We start from the raw sequence: 17,957 nt of genomic DNA, 5'->3' as shown, positions 1-17,957 counted from the left end.
ACACATAAAAACACACACACATAAAAACACGCACATATATACACAGAAATACACACACACACCCATACACACACAAAACACACACACACACACAAGCTGTTCTAGTTTTTCTAGTTCACTGATAAGAACCTTCTGCCTTGTTAAGACTTTATTTTTTCACACACGGTCTCATGTCTCCCAGGCTGGTCTCAAACTCTCTAGGTAGCAGAGAATGACCTTGAACTTATGACCCGCCACTGCTGAGTGCTGGGATTAGAGGTGTGCACCACCACACCCCAATCATGTGGATCAGATCCAGTCGCTTCTTTTGGGTTTGTTCTGAATGGTCAACACAACCTCAATTAAACCCAGTGAATTACTTTGTGGATATGGAAAGAAAGGCCAATAAAATCCTAAAAGCAAAGAACCAAGAAGGTTGATATCGTCAGCCTTGGAACACACTAGGAAGTGGCAGCTGCCAGGACTGTGACACTGGTGACAGAATAGACCCACAGAGTAGAAAGAGAAAGGAGAGGCCTAGAAATAGACTCACGTGATCTCTGACATTCCCAGTGGAAAAAAAGAGAAGATGGTACCAGGAGAATTGGACAGCTCTGTTCACAAAAATGTGTAGACAAACAGATGTCGCATCTCTTGTTTGTTTTTGGTGTCTCCGTGTAGCCCTGGGTGTCATGGTGGAACTGGCTCTGTAGACCAGTTTGAATTCAAAAAGATTGGCCTGCCTCTGCCTCTTTCTAGCAGGGATTAAAGGTATGGACCACCTATGGTAATGCCATATCTTTTATATATATATATATAATAAAAAGCAAAACACATTCAACTGTAAAATGAAATGATGAAATTTCTTATGAACATATTAGACAATTTAGTGACCCCCTGGGTTACTGCCACTCTGTGCTCCAGTTTCCTCATCCGTTCTTCAGAGAGAGCAGGAGAGAGAGAGAGAGAGAGAGAGAGAGAGAGAGAGAGAGAGAGAGAGGGAGAGAGGGAGAGAGAACGAGCAGAATGGTCAGCTTATTATAGTGGGGATCTGGGAAGCTGGGAATGATCACTGGGATGCTACCTTTTTGTAGCCTGACAAGACACTTCCTGGTTTCATCTGGCTATGGCACAGCTCTGAGAAAAACCAATAGTGACAAAATCAAAAGTATCAAACACAAATATTGCAGTAGTTTCACTCTGTGGAGGCTTATTTGTGATTGGCATAGAAATCTGGTCTCTAAGAGGCCCGGGGCTAACAGAGGATGCCATAATGACAGCCATCCAGACTTTCCAGTTTTTCTCCACTGTCCACTTCATGAATCTCCTTACGGTCAGCGTGGCTGCTGCATCCCCAGCAACTGTCTCCCCTCAGTGGCGCACCTAGATATACACACCCCACTTGCAAGCTATGGCAAGGCTTCATCCTGTAGAACTACAGTTTTTAAATTGTGAGCAACCATGAGTCCTGCAAGCTACAGCTTCAGAGTTTGTACATTAAGGCTGGGAGCAGAGCCTGGAAAACTGGGTACACTGAGCAAAGATAGTCGAAGCAGTGGTCCCAGGGGAAGAGGAACCTTATCCACAGGCAGGATCTGAAGCACAGCGGTGGCTGCCCTCTTCCTTGCCTTTGGAGACCTCCACTCCTTTCTTGGGACCTCAGCTGGCTCAGCCCAGTCACTCTGTAGACAGGCTGTTATGTGGCCTTTCACTAGGTAGACACCCCTCATCCTCAACTCTCCTATGCCTCTGGTCTTCCTCCTACCCACTGTCACCCATGGGAGAGACAGGAACTTCTGAGCAGATATGACGGTTAGGGTTTTTTTGTTGTTGTTGTTGTTTCAACTTGACACGATAGAGTCAAAGAGAAACCTTAGTTGAGAAAACATCTCCCTCAGATTGGCCTGTAGGCAAGTCTGTGGTGTCTTTCCTTGATGAATGATGAATGTGGGAGGACCCAGCCTGTGGTGTGCAGCGGCACCTCTGGGTTCTATAAGAAAGCAGGCTGAACAAGCCAAAGGGAGCAAACCAGTAAACAGCATCCCTCTGTGGCCTCTGCACCAGTCCTTGCCTCCAGGTTCCTGTGCTGACTTCTCTTCGTTATGGCTATAAGTGATACTCTGAAATAAACCCTTTCCTCCCCAAGCTGCTATCGGCCATGGTGTTTATCATGGCAATAGAAAGCAAGCTAGAAGGGAGGACTTCCCCTGGAGAGTCTGGGCTCAACTCCCAGCTCAGCACAGACCCACTGGGGCTTAGGTAGCCAGTGAATAAAAAGAGGCTGGAAATTCCAGAGTCCTGGAGGGGCACTTCTTCTAAAACTGCCCAGGCAGGCTGAGGAGCAGAAGGCCACAGAATGAAACCCGGCGAGAAAGAACTTAAGCCTGCTTTAAGTTTGGACAGTGAAAGTCATTCTGTCACAGGCTTTAGGATCTGAGAGAGTTTCCCTTTCTACCAGGGAGGGAGTAGAGATTCACTTATTTGAAGTCTGCTGGAGCACCCCTCCTCACCCAGGAGGGCCAGTCCCGAGGTTCTGGCACTAATCGATGGGTAAAATAACCCTACAATTTGGTTACAACCTTATCGCTGACTCATGACCGTGTGACCCTGATTGCCCACCCAGGAGCCTGTCATTGTGGTCCAAAGCTGTCAAATGGGGAAGAGGGGATAGAGTGGGGGGGGGGGTTGGTGTCCCTGGGGCCAAACCATGGGAACTCTGGGGGAGCTGGGTGGTCCAGGCCTGGGACAGTCAAAGCACTAATTAGTTGAATGCCTCTGGAATGTTAAGTGCCAGCTCTGGAACGCAGCCCCTGCTGGCTGCAAATTCCCTGGCCATCAAACAGACACAGTGATAAAGATAAAGATCGGGTGGACAGGCTTTGGAGTTTGCCTTAGGTCCTCTGTTCAGTAACATCATGCTTGTGGGTCTTCTCCATGTGTCCCCCTTCCATGGAGGAGGGTTGTTACGGTGTTGTGTTAAGGAATGTCTCAGATAGATCTCAATAACCCCACTTCCGGTCCCACTTCTGGTCCTAGTGCCTGATGTAATCCTCCTTCACTTGAGATACACAGAACCTGGTACCTGTCTACTTCTGACAACCAGAACAAAACAAAAGTATAGGGTGCTTCTCCTGATTGTAGGCCATGGGGTTTCATATGAGGTACTCTCTTGCTCTCTCTGAGGGAGACCATAGTTGTAAGTTGCATAGTGAAGATCAAGCGGTAAGAGTCTGAGGAGGAGAAGGTCTGCAGCCAAGACTCTTTAGGCCAGTAAGGTCAGAGAGAAGCTCCAGGTTCCCAGGCCAGTGACCTGTGAGGGCAAACTGGGAAAGACCCTATTCCTAAGACAGCTGTCTCAGACTGCAGGCTTGGCCACAGCCTGATGACAGTCTCAGTTTGGGCCGGAGGACCCTGCCAGGCAATGCCCAGACCCTTGAAGCACAAAACTGCCATTATAAATATTGGTTGTTGTGTGTTGTTGACCTCTGGGGCAATGTGTGAAGTAATAACTATTACTAATGCAGCACACGTCGGCCAAGTGCCTTCCCTGTGCCTTGGCCCCCTTTCTGTCATCCTTTCTAATCTGTCTATGGAAAGTCAGCCCATGCAGAGACACGATAAAGGAAAGAGAAATAGAAGAAATCCCCAGTCTGGGCTCTTTGACCAGAGTCCCTGCTAAAACCAGAGACACCCGCCTGAGACCTACCTACTTTGCTTCCAGCTCTAAAGTCAAGCAGTCGGCATGGTTCTATTTTCTCAGGAGAAACTGAAGCTCTAGGGAAAGATTGACAGGCAGACTTCAAAGCCATGGTTGAAATCCAAGGTTCAGAGTCAAGTTTAGGGCTCAGATTCTTCATAGCCACCCTCTCCTCCTCCACCTAGTCTGCCTGGGACGGGGGATCCACGGAAGACAGACGCACATGGTCACAAAAGCCTACTGTCTGGCTCTTTTCGAGACTTGGAGAAGCACTGTCAGGAGATGCTCTACCAGCTAAAGCCTGCTCTTTGGGAGCACAAGGGTTTGAGCCTGGACTAGGAAATCTAAAATGTCTTGACAGAGGGCAGAGATAGTAATTTTTGTTATTTCCTTGTCTTTTTTTTTTCTTTCTTTTTTTTTTTTTTTTTTTTTTTTTTTTTTGGTTTTTCGAGACAGGGTTTCTCTGTATAGCCCTGGCTGTCCTGGAGCTCACTCTGTAGACCAGGCTGGCCTCGAACTCAGAAATCCACCTGCCTCTGCCTCCCAAGTGCTGGGATTAAAGGCGTGCGCCACCACCGCCCGGCGTTATTTCCTTGCCTTAATCCAAGGTCCCTTGTCCTTGGGACTGTACTGAGAGACATGAGTCCCTGCCAGGACAAGCTAGGCAGCCAGGATGGAGAGAGCCAGTGCCAGGTCTCTTGGAGCTTGAGGTACAGGCAGTTGTGAGCTTCCTGATGCAGATGCTGGGAACCAAACTTGGGTCCTCTGTAAGAGCAGCAAATACTCTCAACCACTGTCTATCTCTCTAGTCCCCCAAATATCTTTTAACTAATTAATTTGCTTATTTTATATTTTATCTGCATGTGTATATATGCATCATATCTGTGCAGTGTGGGCAGAAACCTGAAGAAGAGATGGGATTTTTTTTTTTCTTAGTTCCTGTTCCAGTGCTGTGAAGAGACACCACAACCAAGGTGTCTCTTTCTTATAAAAGAAAGCATTTAGCCAGGAACTTGCTTTTCAGAGGTTTGGTCCCTTATCATTACAGCAGGTAGCATGATCACCGGCATCGCTCTGGAGTGGTTGCTGAGAACAACTTCCTGATTGCAGGCTGGGTGGGGGATCTCACCTGCCACCAAAGGTCAGAAACAGGTCTCTGATATCCTGGGCCTTGCCTGCTTTGCCTGGGGGCTCTGGGGAACTTAGTTGTTTGGAAGTGGGGGGATGGGATACATGCTCAAGATGTCTCAGCCCCCATGCCAGCTCTTGTTTCATTGTTCTCTTCTGAATGTAGTTCCTAGATGTAGATTTTTCTCACACTGGGATGGTGCACAAGTACTTGGTGAGGTCATCAGAGCACCTAGGAGGCTTTTGTCATCTTGGGGTACTCAATGTATTCCCTTCCATGTTTATTTTCTGGGCAGAGGAATGGGAAAGGAGAGGACAGGTTCTCTCTCCTTATGGTATAACATGCCTGCGCACACTCACTGGTACATACATTCAAACGTATAGACCTATGTTCAAGCCAGCACAGATCTCCTGGAACCGGAGTTACAGATGGCAGTGAACTACTGCATGCATAATAGGAACTGAACCCTGGTCTTCTGCAAGGGGAGAGGGCGGGTGGGGGTTGGGGGGGTGTGAGACAGTGAAAGAGAGAGATGGGAAGGGAGAGATTGATGGGTCTGATGTAAGTGGCATATTTCCTCCAACAAGGCCACACCTCCTGATCCTTCTAATTTTTCTCAAGTAGTTCTGATTCTTGATGGCTAACATTCAGTTATATGAGCCCATGGAGGCCATTCCTTATACCACCACAGATCTCCTGGAACTAAGTTACAGATGGTTGTAGGCTACCATGTACATACTTCAGACCAGTGCTGTTCCCCAAATTTCTCATATTAACTTATCTTTGATCTTGGAGTGTTTATTGGTGTGTCAGAGATACAACCCCAGCATGTATGTATGTATATATATATATATATATATATATATATATATTTTACTGTTTTTAAAGATTTATTTATCATGTATACAGCATTCTGCCTTCATGTACACCTGCATGTCTGAATAGGGCCTCAGATCTCATTATAGATTGTTGTGAGCCACCATGTGGTTGCTGGGAATTGAACTCGGGACCTCTGCAAGAGCAGCCAGTGCTCTTAACCACTGAGCCATCTTTCCAGTCCCCAGTTACATTTCATTTTATTTAAAAAAAATTTTTTGAGACAGGGTTTTGCTATGTAGACCTTGCTGGCCTAGACCTTACTAGACAGAGCAGGGCAGTTATGAATTGCCGAGGACCCACCCACCTCTTCATCCTCAGAGCTGGGATTACAGGAACGCTATTGTCTACATTTTTTTGTTTGTTTGTTTGTTTTTTGAGACAGGGTTTCTCTGTGTAGCCCTGGCTGTCCTGGAGCTCCCTCTGTAGACCAGGCTGGCCTCGAACTCAGAAATCCGCCTGCCTCTGCCTCCCAAGTGCTGGGATTAAAGGCGTGCGCCACCACCGCCCGGCTATTGTCTACATTTTTAAGTGATTGAAAAACATGAAAGAAATATATTTTGGGGCTCATGGTGATTAGATGGTATGCATGCACATTTCAGCGTGTGTGAAAGGATGATTTTTTGGGGGGGTGCTTACTGCTTCATCATCTGTGAAAAAGCAGGCCAGGCTAAGAGAACACTACAGCCTGCAAAAACTGGCCTTGTATAGAAAAGGCTTATCAATTCCTATTCCACGTTGTCAAATGTCCTTGTTCCTTCCCTCTCAGGGTAAGAACTCAGGGCCTCAGGCATAGTAGCCCTCTACGTTTTGTTTTTGGTAAGCGCATGAGCTAAAAACTACATTGCCCAATGTCCTTTGCACCAAAGTGTGCCCATGTGATTAAATTGTACCAGTGAATTGTGAACAGAGGCATATACTCTAAGTGGAGAGAACAGGGGTTCTCTCCATCAGTATCCCTCTGCCCAGAACATAAACAAGGAGGGAAATCCATTGAGTATCCTAAGCAAAAATTGCTTAAATGCAGAGGACCTCACCGAGTAAGAACACCATCCCAGCCTGGGGCAGTCCCTAGCTGGGAGATACATCCAGGAGATAACTGCAAACAAGACTGGCTGAGATGACTTGAGTGAGTCTTCCCCTGCAGATAAGTTCTCCAGAGCCCCCAGGCGAGGCAGGGCCCAGGATATCAGAGATCTGGTTCTGAGATTGGTAGGTGAGCTTCCGGGTCCCTGCCTGCTTCCCTTTCCTGTGAAGAGGCCTGGCAATTCTCTAACAGGACTGCTGTCACCTTCAGTACAGGGTGTAACACCTGGTCAGCACCAGCTCTTAACAGGTGCTAAGGAAATGGCAGCTATTATCCAGCTAATGAGCCTCCAGAAATATTGTCCCTCCACTCTGCTTTAAACCACGGCGTGTTCCTTCAGCTGAAGCCGGAACTCCTTGCTGTAACCTGTAGGACCCTTCCTGTCCCAGTCTGCCCTCCTGGCCTTAGCTCAGCTCTTGCAACAATGTGGCTCTGCCATCCAGTCTAAGGGGCTGTTCTGAGCTCAGAGGATGGCACACACAGCAGAGGACTCAGCGGAATCTAGGCTCCGGTTCTTACAGGCACAGTTACTTACAGGCAGGCTGCTGAGACCAACTTCCCTCCCAGCCCACACTGACTTCCTCTAGTGTGGCTCTTTAGTTGAGCACCAACTAAAGCATCTGGCTTGGATTTAAGGGACCCGTCGCACCCAAAACCTGTCTTTAGTCTGTGCGGTCACACTCAAATGTACCCGCTGTGTATCTCTGGTGGCCACCCATGCCAGCAGCGGACCTGCATTTTCTCCCCCAGCCTCTATCATTCGTGTTCTTTCTATCAAAACATCCCACCTGCTTCCCACTAGCCTCTTGGGGGCTTGCCCAGGCTCCTTCCTCTTCCGGTCTTACCATTCTAATGCCCCTGGACCCCCCTCCCAGGAATCTCCTTGGCCTATCTACCTAAGGATGGCTAGCTACTATCAGTCTTTGACTCTGGGTCTCTGTCTCCCTTCCACCCCACCCCACTCCCTTCTTCTTTCATTTCAGGATCAGAGGTTGTTGCAGAAAGTACCAGGTCAATGCAGTGGGGAGCATGGACGCTGCCAGAGTGTGGGGTGGGGACAGCAGGGCTCCCTCCTGCATCCCGCTGTGCTGGAGGGGGTGAGGCAGCACCCTGGGGCTTCCCAGACCCTTTCCCTGCCCAACAGGGCGCCACTGGCCTGTCCCACACCCTCTCTGCCGCCTGCCCAGTGACCTAATTATTGTTTTTTCTTCCAACCCCGCGGAGGGGAAAACAGAAATTCCTGGTGGATGACACAGGCCAGGCGGCCGCCTGCGAGAGAAGCACGGGACCGGCTGGGCCGGCTGTGCCCGCCCTGAACCCAAGCCCGCCCGGCCATTAGGGCCGCGGAACCCTTCATCAGGATAAGTACAGAGCGGCCCTGGAAATTGCCGGTTCCCCTGGCCCGCGGGGCCTGCGGCGCCCCGAGTCTGGGGGCCCGCGGTGGGGGTCAGGGCAGCCCGCGGTCCCTGCCGGGCTGAGAGCCAGAACGCCCCGGACCCCAAGGACCAGTGCGCCTGGCAGGGAGTTGATGCTCAGCTTTCTCACTGGTCAAGGTCAACGGGTGATTGTACATGCTTTCTGCCAAAATGACTATGGGACCCAGCAGGAACACAGGCCAGGCCCCGAGTCCAGCTTTGAGGTTAAAATCGTGGCAAGCCAGAAGAAGGGGCTGGGCATGTAGCTCAGTTGATAGAATGCTTGCCTGATTTGCACAAAGCTCCGGGTTCTGTCTCCAACACTGTATACACCACTTGGGAGGCAGAGAGGGGGATGAAGGTTACCCTCAGCTTCAGAGCATAGCACAAAAAGGCAGTCCTCATTTGCTTATTACTTATTTTATTTTAGGTTGGCAAATGGAACACGGTGCTTGGCTGTACCTCCAGCCCTAGACCTGGCTTCAGATTCTGGCTCTGCAACTCACTAGCCTTGTGACCTTGCACGATCACTTACTTGCCTTTGTGAAATAAGTCTCGCACCGACTGGTGGGCAGGACATGCTTGCTTGCTTGCGTGGGTAAGGCGATCCTTCAGCTCAGTGAGGAAGTACTGCCTGTTGCAGGCTGGAGCTCAGGCATGCTTGATGTGGAATGGGTTGCCCAGTGGTCGCCCACGCCTTCGCTCCCAGTACTTGGGACACACCGACAGATTGATCTCTGTGATTTCAAGGTCAGCCGGTCTACAGAGCCAGTTCCAGAACAGCCAGGGCTACCCAGAGAAACACTGTCTCAAAACAAAAACAAACAAACAATAATAACAACAAAGCAAACAAACAAATAAAATCTAAAAATGTAAAATTAAAAGAAAGAAAGAAAGAAAGAAAGAAAGAAAGAAAGAAAGAGGATTCACTGTAGGGTTCCCCAAAGGACCCCAGTTTCTGTGTCTCCCTGACTAGAAGTAAAGGGTGGAATCACCTTTCCTTACTCTGTAGTGATGGGAGATTGCTGTTGGAAATCTGAGAAACTTGGACAAACTCTGGGAGACAGGCCCAGCTGGGGCCAGCAGCTGGTCACCCTCTGGTGCCGAGAGCCAACTCTGTCAACAGGAGTGTGCCACAGCTGTACCAACGGCTCCCTTCCTTTTCAACCAGGCTTCTGTGTCTCAGCCAGGATTTAGTATAGTTCAGAGGGGCATCTCCAGTAAACCTGTACTGGCTGGAACCTGTCACACTGGCCAAGCTAATATTTCATACCCTGACCCTCCTCCCTTGGCAAACTCTCCCTGTACCCTGCAGGAAATATGCTGGATATGGAAACCACACCTGTAAACCCAGCACTTGGGAAGTAGAAACAAGAGAATCATAAGTTCAAGGACAACCTGGACTACAGAACATGATACTGTTTCCAAAAACCAAATACAAACTAGCCGGCCAATCCAGCAGACAGAAATCACTGAAGAGAGAGACAGGGAGTCTGTGACTCAACTTTACAACCAAGGGGCGGTTTCAATCCTTCAATCATCTGATAAGCTTATTCCTCTGACCCCCGGGGAATCTGAAGACCAGAGAGGGCAGGGTTTTACCAGCTGGGCGAGATGTTGGCTATGGGACCATTTCTCTGTGTGTTTCATGGCTTAATTCCATCTATTTCATAAATGGGAGAAACCAAGGTCTAGAACATTTATTCAAGTCAGCAGAGCCTTGCAGGAATGACTAATATATTCCAGGCCGGGGCAGTTGGGAACCTCAGGGACACAGGTGTTTTTTTTTTGTTTTGTTTTTGTTTTTGTTTTTGTTTTTGTTTTTGTTTTTTTGTTTGTTTTTTATTTGTTTTTGTTTTTTTTTTTTTTTTTTTTTGGTCTATTTCCCTACAAGTGAAAGTCATTTGGGAGAACCAAGACTCTTCTTCTTACCCAGGAATCCTGAAGAGCCCATCATAAAGGGTCAGCTCATGGGGTCAGGTGCTGGTCTAGGTCTCCTGAGAGCTGGCTGTGACAGCTGAGTTGTTACAGTACTTAGAAGCCACCTGGATAGTGCCTTACTTTACCCCAGGGTCATACACCAGTGTTCTGGGGTCTTTCCTTGAGACTTGGATGTCAGTAGCCAAGGATAGCCCTCCAGAGACTGTTCTGACTGATGATGCCTGCCACCCAGATCCACAGGGCTGCTTTTCACCCCCAACCCCTAACCTCAGTGATAGTCTTATGTAGCCCAGGCTGGCCTGGAATTGTTCTGTAGCTGAGGGTGACCTTGAACTTCTGATCCTCCTACCTCCACCTCCCCTAGTGTGTGCCTGCACTGTGTCTAGTTGTTTTCATTTATTCCTTCATTCCTTCATTCATTCTTGCATTCAGAAGTTATTTCTGAAGCATGTGCCAGCTGCAAGATGTCATCCTGTGAGGGTGGAGCAGCAAAGAGGGGCCCTGCCCAGCCTCAGAGTTCCTATCACAGAGTGGGAACAGGCGTTAAGTGAGTATATACGAAACACAAAGCTGGGCAGGCAGGGTGGGACAAAAGCAAAGGACTGAAAGGGAGCCTGGGTGTTGGGGTAAGCTATCTGCTAGGCTGGGTCAGGTAATCACCACAACCAGTGGGGCAGAAATGCTGATGTCAGGGCACACAAGTACAGAAGGAAGGGTCTGCAGGGGCCTGGGCTTAGAGGCAGGAATGTGCTGTACCTGCACCATCTCAGGCTTCTCCCACTTGTTTAACAAAACAGAATTAGAAAGGTGGATAAGTAAGCTGACGATTCCAAAGGATTCCAGAAGCAGAAATCTCTGGGTCCGGGACAACCTGTGCGCACTCAGGTGCTGTGTGATCTGAAGGGCTATTATTCTACTCTGTGAACCTCCTGTCTGTCCCTTGAAATGGACCTGCTGTGAAAATGACGGCTAGCACTCGGTGCAGGTGCCCACCCATAAGACTGAGATGTACATGACCAAGAGGCTCAGGCAGGTTGTTGACACAGTAGCCCCGAGTGAGATCCACCCTGGTGCCTATCAGCGCAAGAAAGGATGTTATGGTACATATCTGTAATCCCAGCTCCCAGGAGGCTAAGGTAGACATATTATTGTGAGTTTGAGGCTAGCCTGTGCCACATAAGAAGTGCCAGGATAGTCAGGGCTACATGGGAGATACTCTGTCTAAATACACACACATATGTATACACATGCACACACCCATACACACACTCTCATGTATACATTCACTCACACATAAACACACACACTTAAACTCTCACACATATACACACACTCACATATTAACACAAACACATACATACACACACTCACATACATATACAAAGCTTAGTGTGCTATGTTTATACCTATAATCTCAGCACTAAGATAGCTGATGCAGAAGACTTGTCTCAAGTTTGAGGCCAGAGTGGTTTATTTAATGAGTTGTTCCAGCCCAGTCGGGGATACAAAGGGAGACCCTGAAAACACAAAATCGAGTTGCTGGAAAAACAGCTCAGTTTGCCTAGCACGCACAAGGTTCTAGGTTCAGCCCCCGGCACCGTATAAATCAGGTGTGTTGGCACATGCTCGTGATGCCAGCATTCAGGAAGTCGAGACAGCTGGGTCAGAAGATCAAGGTTATTCTTGGCTGTCTAGCTTGAGGTTAGCCTAGGCTAGAAGGAACCCTTTCTCAAAAAGCAGACAAACAAGAGGTGAGGGGGGAGTAACCGAGGAGGAGGAGGAGGAGAAGGAAGAGGAGGAAGAGGGGGAATTAAAAAGAGAAGGACAAAAACAGAAATCCTACAACAGAAATTATAAAGAGTCAACATTTTAAAAGAAACCACCAAGTTGGGCACAGACCTTTAATCCCAGCATGCAAGAGTCAAAGGCAGGTAGATCTCTGAGTTTGAGGCTAGGCTGGTCCAGTTCCAGGACAGCCAGGGCTAAGTAGAGAAAGTCTGTCTCAAAAAAAAAAGGGGGGGGGGGGCGGGCAGTGGTGGCGCACGCCTTTAAGCCCAGCACTTGGGAGGCAGAGGCAGGAGGATTTCTGAGTTCAAGGCCAGCCTGGTCTACAGAGTGAGTTCCAGGACAGCCAGGGCTACACAGAGAAAACCTGTCTCGAAAAACCAAAACAAAAAGAAAGAAAGAAAGAAAGAGAAAAGAAAGAACAAATAACTAAATGAAAGAAACTAGCAGTAGACTCAGCAATATGAGCCAGTCTGAGATTTTGCTGGGTGAAGGAGCCAAAGGCACAGGAACAGGCTGCAAGCCTCCATCAGTGTTTTTCAGAGCAGACTGTGCAGTTTATGGTGCGAGTTGAGCCTGTGGTTATCCTCGAGGGAGCTGCTTGGAAGGAATCTCTAGAGAAGCTTCTGGCACACTGGAAATGTTTTATCTTGATTGGCATCATGTATGGCTTAATGTATATGCATGTACATGTTTGCATGCCTGCTGTATACACAGTGGAGTTCATATAAAGGCTGAACAAGAGGAAACCCCACGAAGCCTGTGTGGGCGGGCAAGAGTGAGGGAGGCTGCAGCTATGCCTTCCTCAGGATGGGTGCTTGTGAACATTCCTGCCTCCTGGCACCACTCCAGAGGGACGATGTTGCTTTCCAGAAAGCTGTCCCTTTTCTTGTCCACTCTCCCATCAGCTGCTGTCACTGCTGTGGTCACTGGCAACTGAGTGGCTCTGGGTGGCATGGTGCTGTGCTGTTGGGCTTTGGGTTCCTTTGATTTTTGTTTTCTTCTGTTTTGTTTCGTGCTGAGCAAGTTAGAGCACTTAAGATCATATATCACTGCCCACTGGCATTCAGGTCCCCAGGCCTGGTGTGTAGTAAAGATCTCAGAGTCAGGGGTGACTCTGCCCTTTGGAAGGAGTTCCCCAAAGATGGGCTTGGGTGTGTGTGTCTCAGGCTGGCCAAGCAAGGAGCTGCCACACCCTACCCATGTGACTGCAAAGCACCTTCATTATCCATTCAGCCTTCCCTGTTAATGTTTCAAGCTCAGAGTGGGAAAGTGATTTGTCCAAGGTCGTAGGAGAAATGTGCAGCAGATCCAGGCCAAACTCTGGGTAGTAGGGAGGTAAGAGACCAAGTCAGGCCCTTCCTGAGCACAGGCTGGCATCTGTCTTCATCCCCTGCTCTGAAGGGGACTCCTGATGGATTAACGATGGCTTACTTTCAGTATTAATTTAGCATATCATGACTACCAGGTACTGTACAGGGTGAACCCTGTCACCCCAGCTCTTCTCTCAGGCTCACAGTCCAGCCCTCTGTTTTACTTCCATAGCTTCCCCATGTCTTAGTACCATCTTGGTATGAGTAGTCTGGTGCTCTGCTGGGAGTGAGGCGGTGGCCTGAGGGAAGGAGCAGAGATAGCAATGTAGCTTGACTTAGCTACTTTGAGAATTCTTCTTTTTCCCACCTTTGATTCCCTTAGTTTCACCCCTTATCACTAGATAATAGAGAAAGGATAGAGGAGAGAGAAGTTGGGGGAGAGAGAGAGAGAGAGAGAGAGAGAGAGAGAGAGAGAGACAGAGACAGAAAGAGACAGAGACGAGACACATAGACATAGAAAGACAGAGAGACAGATCTGAATCTAATTTCTTTCCTTTTGTTTCTTCTCTGAGTATGACTACTAACAAACCACAACTCCCCACACTTACCCAACAACCACCAACCCCACCTATCAGGAGGACTCAAGTATTTATATACCCCCTGAAAATTTCCCAGAATTTCAAACGTCGCATAATCACAGAAACTATCTGCCGCTGGCAAAACCATGCCTCTGCTAGAGCGTGAGACAAATCATAGTCAGCTGCTGCAGACAGTCCAACACAGCCCCTCACGTCCACATCTGGGATTAAAACAAAACATATTTCTATGTTTTGAAAGGAAACCAAAATTTTAGAGTTCTCACTACATAGTGGTCTAGCCCAAGATGTGACCTTCCCCCCTTGTTCCTGTGTCTCTATGGCTCTCTCTGCCTTTTGCAGAGCTGTAAGTGTCTAGGGCAGAAGCTGTTCTGTCACCATCATCCTGGCTTGTGGTACTTAGAGAAAGGGTGTGATGGTGCCAGGGACAAAATGGGCTTTGATTATGAAGGAAGAGGCACGTGGGTGGGTGAGGCAGGATCCTGGTTTGACTGGGCCTTGCTTGGGGAGGCCTCTGAAAGCTGGTTGGTGAGTTTGAAGGTCAGAGCAGAAGGTGTCATGTGCTTCTGTAGGGAAGCAGAATTCTAGAACTCCGCCAGGGTTTTTTGTTTGTTTGTTTGTTTTGTTTTGTTTTTGGTGAGGGGGGGGGCTGGAGAAGTGGGAGTGGGGCCTGGCTGTGGTACTGTCAGGTCCCTTGGAGAGACTACAGGTGCAGGGACCTGGGTGTTCATTCTTCCTTGGGATGTTTTGGCAGGAAGAAGCCCAGGCCACTCTCTCTAGTCATATAGGCCACTGACCTGTGGCTTTAATCCCTAAGAGGCTCCAGAGAGCCTGTAAGCCAGAGCAATCAGAGTGCGCAAGGCCACACACATCAAGGGTGAGGGAAAGCTAGGACTCTGCTGCCTAGGCTAGTTCCCACCACCTACCTCATGTCCATGCTGCTGACACATGGCAGTTGGCCAGCCCTGACCTCTGCTTACTATGGCTAAATTCAGAGCCCAGGGTTCTGATGCAGGCCTGAGGGGAACACCCACTACTGTCAGAAAGCCTTTCCCAAGTAATTCACAAGGCTGTCTGATCACTCCAACACCCTTTGGGGTACTTAGAAGCCTGACTTCAGAAGACCATGTTTTTTTTCTAAGTCTTTCCAAGGGTTCCTTGAGTTCTTATGATGGTTAATATTGACAACCTGATGTGATCTAGAACCATCCCGGAGATTTTCTGGGTGCATTTGTGAGGCAGTTTGTAGACTGAGTTCACTACCGTGGGAAGACTCACTCTAAATGAACGTGGTGTCATTCCACGGGCTGGGGATCCCACCCGGGGCAGGGGGTAGGGTGGGTGGGACTGGCTGGGTCCCAGTGTTCATCTCTCTGCTTCCTGACTGCAGATGCAGCACATCTGGGTTCCACCTCCCCTCTCAGGGTGTCTGGACGTCGTCAAGTTGGAGAAACCCGTGGGGTCTATGGGATCCAGGTCCTGCTGGGAACAAGTGGGGGGAATGGGAACCTTCTTTGAGAATCTTAGTGTTACAGCTCTTTTAGATGAAGGTCTTCTCAGATGATCTTTAATGAAACAGCTCTCTGAGATGATCTTAGCTTGTTCGAGACACTTTATTTGGGGTGAACCAAGGGCTATATTGTTTTGGGGAAAGAATATCCAGGGAGGGAAAAAGTCATTGGCTGAGGCTACTGAGATGCCTCATTTGCATGGGAAAAAGTCATTGGCTGAAGGCTGAGGCTACTGAGATGCCTCATTTGCATGGGGAAGAGTTCCAGATGCTGTGCTGTGTGACTACCTGTGACCACCTGGCTGGGGGTCTCCAGGTTATGTGCTTAGAGGCAGGCATGGAAACTACTCCTGCTGGTCTCAAGTTTAGAGATGTCTGGGGTTTGACCGTGTTCTACCTTGCCAATTCCATGCCAGCTCCTCTTGTGGCACAGTCCATGTGCCCCGCTGCCACATCCGTCCCACCGTGGTGGACTGCTTCCTCAAACTGTGAGGCAAAAATGAGCCCTTCCTGTCTTAAGTTGCTTTTGTCAGGAGTAAACAAACAATTCCCAGGAAGCCAGGCCGGCCTCCTCCATCAGACTAGACTTGCTCCTGGGCACCTCAGCTCTCAGGGCTGTGGTCTTTTCATACTGACATTCACCCCAGGCCCCCCTCCAATCTGTGAGCCTGGGGCTGGGGGTCTGGTCTGGGTTAGGTTGGTGAGTGGTGATGGATCTTTCAGTTGATTCCTCTTGGCAGCCCCATGCAGTCTTGGGCCATGTCTTATCTCTTCCTAAGCCCTGTCATAGAGCCTTACATAGAGGAAGCTGTGTGTATCCTAGGTGCCATTTGAGGGGATTTAGAGAAGTCCAGGGACCCCCCAACTCCAGCCCAGGATCCCCAGTTTATTATAAGTGCATTATAGAATTCCCAGGGGTGATGCCTTCCTGACATTCTCTTCACGGGAAGAAAACTGAGGTACCCAAGCCTGCTCTGGGCCTGGAGCCTCTGGATTCTCTGACTTCTCCATTCGAAACCTCCTCTGGCCTTTATTTTGGCCTGTGTAGGGAGGGCTGAGACCCTAGGGAGGGAGAGCTTTCCTTTGGTGACTGGTGTTGGCCAAGTCTTCTTGGGCCTGTAGGAGCAATGGGACCTGTCTGGGAGAAAACCACTGGCAGACACCTTATCAGGCCCTGCTGCCTGTTATCTGCGTCTCCTCAGTGAAAGAGCCACCATGCTTAGACCACTCCAGGCCCAGAACAAAAGCATCCGGAGTCAGCTGGCGTTCCCATGGCTCTGCATCAGCCTGTGGCCCACACTGGATATTTGGGGGCGGGAGGGGGTGGCTGCCTGACTGGCGAGAGCCAGTCTGCCTGGACTCCCCACGCCGAGTATCTGCGAGGCCAGGACCAGCCCCCTCTCCCCAGAATGGGCTTGGGGCTTGGGGTTACCCTAGTGCTGCCTTATCCTAATGAAATGTCAGCCACAAAGGACGGGACACAGAGGGGCCTGTCCAGGAACAAGGGTCAAGTGTTGGTGTGGGAGGAGGGCTGGGGCCGGGCTGGTCAACTGATTACTTGTAATAATTGCAGTGGACACCCTCAGGCCATAGGGCAGCTGGCGCCTGGCACAGGGTCCCTCTCCCCACTACCATGGGACACATAGCAGATAGGGCCCCAGTCCAGAAACACCCAGAACAGGCTGCCAGCTGAGGCCTGGACATGGCCACACTCTGCCAGTCCCAGCGCCCCACTGGCGAGAAGCAAAAGCCAGAAGTCTGTCTCCTCACTCAGAAAGTACCTGCTTGTCTGGCCTCCTGCAGGACTGCAGGAGAGCTGGGCAGGTTGCATACCACAAATCGACATCTGTCTTCTGAAGCAAGCTTAAAATCCTTGTTGGCAGACAAGGGTATAACTCAGTCTAAGGCTTTGTCTCTGCTAGGAAGGAGCACCTCTGGATACCGGGCTCTGGGGACACTGAGATGGCATGTCTCTTTTGGGAAGAGCACAGAATTTCTTAGAGGTCATCTTCCGGCTATGACAGAGATTGTTCCTTCAAGTCTGAGTTCCAGATAAACAGCAGATACATGTTATACAACGTAACTGTGGCCCTTACAGCACTGCTGTGTTTAAAGTGTGGTAGGCGGGGCTTTGGCAGCAGAGCAGGTTGGCTGAAGTGGTGGCCAGATGAAGTTAGTGTGGAGAACTGGTACAGAGCAAGGTTGAGCCAGGCTGGAAAGTCTGGCGCTGTCCAGGGCTCCCTCTGGTGGCCATGTGGAGATCAGGCTGGCCACCAGAAAGACTTGAGCGGCTCCCTGTGCCACACTTTGGAGGCCACTGGCTGGGGGCCCAGTCCTGGAGCACGGGGCTGTGTGTGGACATATGAACTCATTTTGAGATAGAGTTTTAAGGAGCCTAGGCTTGCCTCCAAGTTTCAGGCTGGCCTTGAACTTCTGATCCACCCATATCTACAGTTTTTCTTTTCTTTTCTTTCCTTTCCTTTCCTTTCCTTTCCTTTCCTTTCCTTTCCTTTCCTTTCTTTTCTCTATTCACTATTCACTATTGCTCTCTTCAGACACACCAGAAGAGGCCATCAGACCCCATTGCAGATGGTTGTGAGCCACCATGTGGTTGCTGGGATTTGAACTC

The sequence above is a fragment of the Arvicanthis niloticus genome, chromosome 26 (genome assembly GCF_011762505.2).
Source record: "Arvicanthis niloticus isolate mArvNil1 chromosome 26, mArvNil1.pat.X, whole genome shotgun sequence".
NCBI lineage: Eukaryota > Metazoa > Chordata > Mammalia > Rodentia > Muridae > Arvicanthis > Arvicanthis niloticus.
The sequence above is the reverse complement of the archived record's forward strand: the minus strand, read 5'-3'. Positions refer to the sequence as shown.